Source organism: Pteropus vampyrus, unplaced genomic scaffold (assembly GCF_000151845.1).
Source record: "Pteropus vampyrus isolate Shadow unplaced genomic scaffold, Pvam_2.0 Scaffold269, whole genome shotgun sequence".
Taxonomy (NCBI): domain Eukaryota; kingdom Metazoa; phylum Chordata; class Mammalia; order Chiroptera; family Pteropodidae; genus Pteropus; species Pteropus vampyrus.
The window spans coordinates 625,113-631,039 of NW_011889050.1; positions in this window are offsets into that span (position 1 = coordinate 625,113).

Below are 5,927 nucleotides of genomic sequence, written 5' to 3' on the forward strand. Positions count from 1 at the left end.
TACTAAGGATTAATCTTAGATTACATGAACTTGAAAAGTGAGTTTCTGTATTTCTAAGAATTTTAGAATATTCAATCCTTATAAGCACTCGTCTTTAAATTAATTGTAACGATACCATCTGGAGGTACAAAATTATGTCACATTTACACCATACATATATAGACACACATAGACACAGAGACCTTTTAGCCATGAGAAAAACTCACTAATTTATAAAAGAACAGTTGTCTCCAAATTTTGTTTTGGAGGCATTTACAATTTATATTTGTCCTTGACAAGTTAAGTTCCAAATGACTTCCCTTCCTTTAAAATAGGGACAGCTGTTCTGAATATCTCAAAGAATGGGTTGCCACCTAAATGACATTATAGGCTGATCTATTTATCTAAATCCTCTTTTTGAAGCTTTGAGAGATCAATTAAATATGCTTTCCATTCATCCCGCCTAATTTTATAGCTGGTTCTTTCTAATTGTGTGTGCAAAAGATTACTTTAGAAGTATCAAAGTATCCTTGTCACAGCCTTAGTGTTAGTGGGAAGCTGACGTCCTGAGACTTGTCGCCCTCAGAGGCACGATTTCTCACTTTAATTTTTTTTTCTTTGAGACCTGTAGAGTCTGAGCAAACTTCTAGGGAAAACCAGCCCTTACGTGCAGGTCTCCAGATTAGCCAAATGCGGTGGATATCTTTAGAGGAACACTTCTTACCCTAGAGGAAATTTTTCCTCAGGCAGCCCCACAAAGATTCTTGATCCCCTAAAAATACCTAAGATTTGAGTTGGGGAAGAAAATGTTCTTCTTTTTTGGAGCTAAAGAAAGTTCAGCCTCTCATTTAACCAACAAAGATTTTGCTCAGACTCTCAGTAAGCAATCCGATAAAAACCAAAATTTAAAGCAGCAACCCATTTTTCCCTCCTTTCCCTGGGTTATCTACAGCCCTTATCCACCTCGAGGATTTTCTAAGATCAGCTCAGATGAAATCAGGACCTGCTACCTAAAGCAAGAAGGTCCAGTGTTCCTCTCGAGGAAACTCACCTGAGTGCACCTGATGCAAAGTGGGGAGCTGGGTGGAACGTGGCGGGCTCCTGCAGAGTGGGTCTGGGTGGGCTTCTGCGGGATCCCACTGGCTAAGCCAAGAAAATGTCCATGTAAGAACGTCCAAACCCCTAAGAATTTTCATGAGTTTATCTGAGCAAAACCAACAACAATACCACGAAGCACAATCTCAAATGCTCTGGAGAAAGACAGTTTTGCAGTTTCTTTTACACATTTGGAATTAAGGAGAGAAAGTAAAGAAGATTCCATGGAGGTGGGGGAAAGCAAGGTGGGGACAGGATTACAGGACAATTAACAAGACAGGATAATTAACAAGACTATGTGCTCTCTTGAGGGTGGCTTCCTAGGGGTTTGAAAGAGAGACATTTCAAAAGTGTGTTAACTTAGATAGATACACAGAAACAATGAGCAGAGCTTGCTTAACGCAAAGATAAACCTTTCACTAAAGAAGTTATATGTCTAGGACATCTAGTTAGGACCCAGCTAAGAATTTATGATCAGATCACCCTGTGAGGTCGGTTAGATTTATTACAGTGCCCCTTTTTCGTCCACATGAACTTGGCATATGAGGCCCTCCACCAACTGACTCAGCTAGCCTCAACTCTGGATAACCGCTGAGTGCCTATTTTTTGTTCAGTAATAATGAATGAACCACTGGCCTTTCCCCAAGCTGCCATGCTCCATAGCTTCTCGGTTTGTCATGCCCTCTAAACTCCCTCTACCAACAGTAACCCTCACTCACTGGAAACTCCCATCCCAGGTTAAGTATTAAGATTGTGGTATCTGTGAATCTCCTCCGATCATCTCTCACCTCAGTGAAGATATCATTAGGGGGAGGTGTGTCACCTGACTTTGGCTTTATACACCTATCCTGTGAAAGCAGTATGACTGATCCCTGGGCATAGCTTTTAATAGCCCAAAGCCACCTGAACTTGGACAAGTCAGGATACAGGTTAAGTGTGTGTAACACAAACCCACATCGATAGTGCCAGAAACAAATGGTTTTTAACCTTAGCCTGGGAACTTTTATAATATCCAATGCTCGGGCTACACCCCAGACTAATTATATCAGAATTTGAAGAGGAGGGGGGCAGTCATCAATATATTTTTAATGCTCTCTAGGTGATTCTAATGTGCAGTCAAGGTTGAGAACCATTGATGGTTTATTTCTCTCCCTTGGGGCATTCCAGAGCTGCTGTTACTACTGTGTACCCCTCTAGAATCCAGCTGCCTTCTCTCTTGTCATCCTACCCACAAGATCCAACTTGGCTCACGACTTGTCCAAGCTGCAGGATGGAGAAAGGGAAGATACACATATCACTTCTGCTTATGGTCCATTGGATGAAACTTAGTCAAATGGCCATGTTTTATGCAAACGAAGCTGGGAAAGACAGTCTTTATTCTAGGTGGCCATAGATTCTGTTAATATAGAAGAGAAAATGGCTATTACAGGAAATCTAGCAGATCTCAAGCCAAAGAAGACTTCCCTAAGGAATAAAACCGTCATGTAATGGAACAGGCAATGTACATTACACATTGAATCACGTTAGGAGAGAGCTATTGCTCTGAGGTGATCAGGTATTCACTCAGTCTATCTTTCAGTTATTCATTTGCAATCTCCGGCTAGTCACCCTGATCTTCTTCCTGTTCCATGAGCACCCCCAAATGTCTTCTCCTTTAGACTGTCTTGTGCTTGCCAGGAGTCTCTCATCCACCAGAGCTTTCCCTGTTGTTTGGGTCTCAGATAGTTCTGCTATGACCACCAAATCCAGAGGTGCACTCCTACTCTGTCAGTCTGCATCCTTTTTCTTACTCGTATTTATAATTTTAAGAGATAGACTACTGGGGTTCATATCCAAGCTCGGCCACTGACAGCTGGGTGACTTTTCTGTGCCTCCGTTTCTTATCTATAAAGTGGGGATAATCATAGTGCCTGTCTTCATGGGGTTGCTAAGAGCATTAGTTATTTTCTATAAAATAGTTTGAGCTATTATATCATTTTATCAGCTGCTGCTTCTTACCAGAAGGGAAGCTCCCTGAGACCTTGCCTCACTGGTCAGTGTGGGGAAAACTGTCCCCAGAACAGTGCTTAGCACTTGTGAGGCCCTCGGGAACTTGCATGGTGCAGTGAGCAGCACCCACTGTGCTCTCTTGCCTGCTTCAGAATGGCCGCGGAGCCATCCTGCAGATCTCCAGAACGGGCACCGGAGGTGGATGCTGCACATCAGATCTGTGTCTTAACATGCCGCCAGCTGATGGTAATGCAGCCCTGCCATGGACTACGGGGATGAGAACCATCGGGTCAGACACCCTGAAAGTTCCCTCCAACCCTACATGATGTGACCCCACTGTATAAGTTAGTTTAAATTTAATTCTTAACATTACATGTTCGTGGTTAAAAGTTTGAACGGTGAAAAGAATATGAGGTAAAATGTTTCCCACCTTTGACCCTCCGTGTTCCCTCCCAGGGTCATCTCTGTTTTTAGTTGCTAGTGTGTGCCCCCAGAAATCTCTCAGGCCTGTCCAGGCATGGATGTCAGTACCCCCTTTCGTAAAAAATGAGAAGAGATGATATCCACTACTTGTTTTCTTGGTTCACTAGTCCATATGATTATGCCACACCTGTACCTATAGTGGCTTGTCTTCCATTATGGCTGCATGGTGATGGACACTTGGATTTGTTCCAAGATTTTGCTATTACAAATAATAATGTTGTGACTATGCCTGTACATAGTCATTGAGTACCTGTGTGACTCTACTCTTTGGGACAAATTCCTAGGAGTAGAATCTCTGAGCTGAACTGTAACTGTGTTTTTACTGACTGGAAAGGCTTTACAAATAAAGTGCTAACCACAGTGGATGAGAGCTGGCTTCTCTGTCCTTCCGACAGCATAGCACCAACTTTTCAATCTCTCCTAATTCGATCAGTGTAAAATGACATCTCTTTGTTATTAACATGCACACTTATTTGATTATGAGGTTCAGCATCTTTCCATAAGTTTAAAAGCTATGTGTATTTCTTTTCCTGTGAATACTTCACATCTTTGTCTATTTTTCTTCACCCCTTTAACGTCAAAGCTTCTCGGCAATTACCTATACTCAGTGCTTTCGTTTCTTCTGTCTCATTCTTTCTTGATGCCTTCTCCCATTCACCCTCCTTCAACCCCAGGCTCCTTGCCAGCTCGGTAACCTTGTTGCTGTATTCAGTGGCAAGTCCTCAGTCCTCACGCTTTCTGGTCCAGCAGCTCCTCTCTGTCTCCCTGACTTCTCAACCTTGACCTGCCCTAGACGGCGGTCCTTGGACCACTTCCACACCTTGGCAATAGAGTCAGGTCTCTGGTTTTCAGTACCATCCATAGACTGTTAACTGCCAAGTTTTGATCTCTAGCTGGCGAGACCTGTCCCCTGTGTAGCCAATTGCTTTCTCAAATCTGCACTTGCACGTCCTAGGAGTGTTTCAAACTTAACATTTCCAAAAACAAAACTAATCTTTCCTCAAAACCCATTTCGACCGTCATTCTCTCCAACTAAATGAAAAGCAGTTCACCTTCCTGTTTGCACAAGCCTCAGGCCTTTCTCTGACATACTCCTGGCCAACCTGTTGGAGGCCCTATTGGCTGTACCTTTACATACACCCCCAAACCAACCACTTCTCACAGGCTCCACCTCCACAACCGCCACACTGCTCCAAGCTGCCACCAACTCCCACATAAATTATCCCGACCCTTTGCCCCCTCAGTCTTTTTTTGTCAGCAGGGAAGCTTTCTTTAAAAATAGAAATCGAGGCTTTCTTTAAAAATAGCAATCAGGGTGTGTGGTCCCTTTGCTCATTACTTTCCAGTGGCTCCCATCTCATTTGGAATAAGACTCAGAGCCTTTACAACGGTTCACCTGTCCATAAACAATCCGGCAGTCCCTGTGACTTTTTTGACCTCATTCTGCTGCTGTGACTCTGCCTCCCAGGCCCATCCCCCTCAGGGTCCTTGCCTAGTCATTCAGCCCCACTCATCCCTGTGAGAAGATCTCTCCTCTTCAGGGCTTTGCTTGAACGTCACCTCCTGAGTGAGTCCTGCCTGTGTCACAGTTCCCTTACCCTCTGTGCCTGCTTTACTTTTCTCCATATCACTTGTTCCTTTCTAACATATTATATACTTTCCTTATTTAATTTATCGTCATCTTCCCCATCTGGTATAAAATTTGCATTATTATTTTTATTGTTGTAATATTCCCAACACTTAGATTTATACCTGGCACATAAATATTAAACAAATGTTTACTAAATAAGCAAATAATTGAATTTAAAAAATGTTTTGTCCTGCATTATTGGGCTTTTTCTTCTTGATGTATAAGAGACTCAGATGCTTTTGCCATTTGTGTTGCAAATATGTTCCCAGTTTATCTTTGCCTTTTGATTTTATTGTATTTTTTTCCATGGAGAAATTTTTATTATGCAGGCAATATATTAATTTTTAACTTTATAATCTCCAAGTTTTACGTCATACTTAGGGAAGCTTCCTTTTTTTAAACATTTTATTTTAATATTAGTTTCAAGTACACTGGTTAGACATTTATATAGTTTATAAAATGATCCCTCTAATTGCTCTTTCTCTCCTCTGGCTCTCCACCTAGCCATTACATTACTGCAGACTGCATTCCCTGTGCTGTGCTCCCCATCCTTGTGACTGTCTCTCAACTACTAATTTGTACTTCTTCCCTTCACCCCTTTCTTCCAGCCTCCCAACCTCCCTCCCCTCTGGCCATCACCAGATTGTCCTCTGTATTTGCAAGTCTGTTTTTGGTTAGTTTTTTTTGTTCCTTAGATTCTGCATATACGTGAAATCATACGGTATATGTCTTTCTCTGTATGACTTATTTC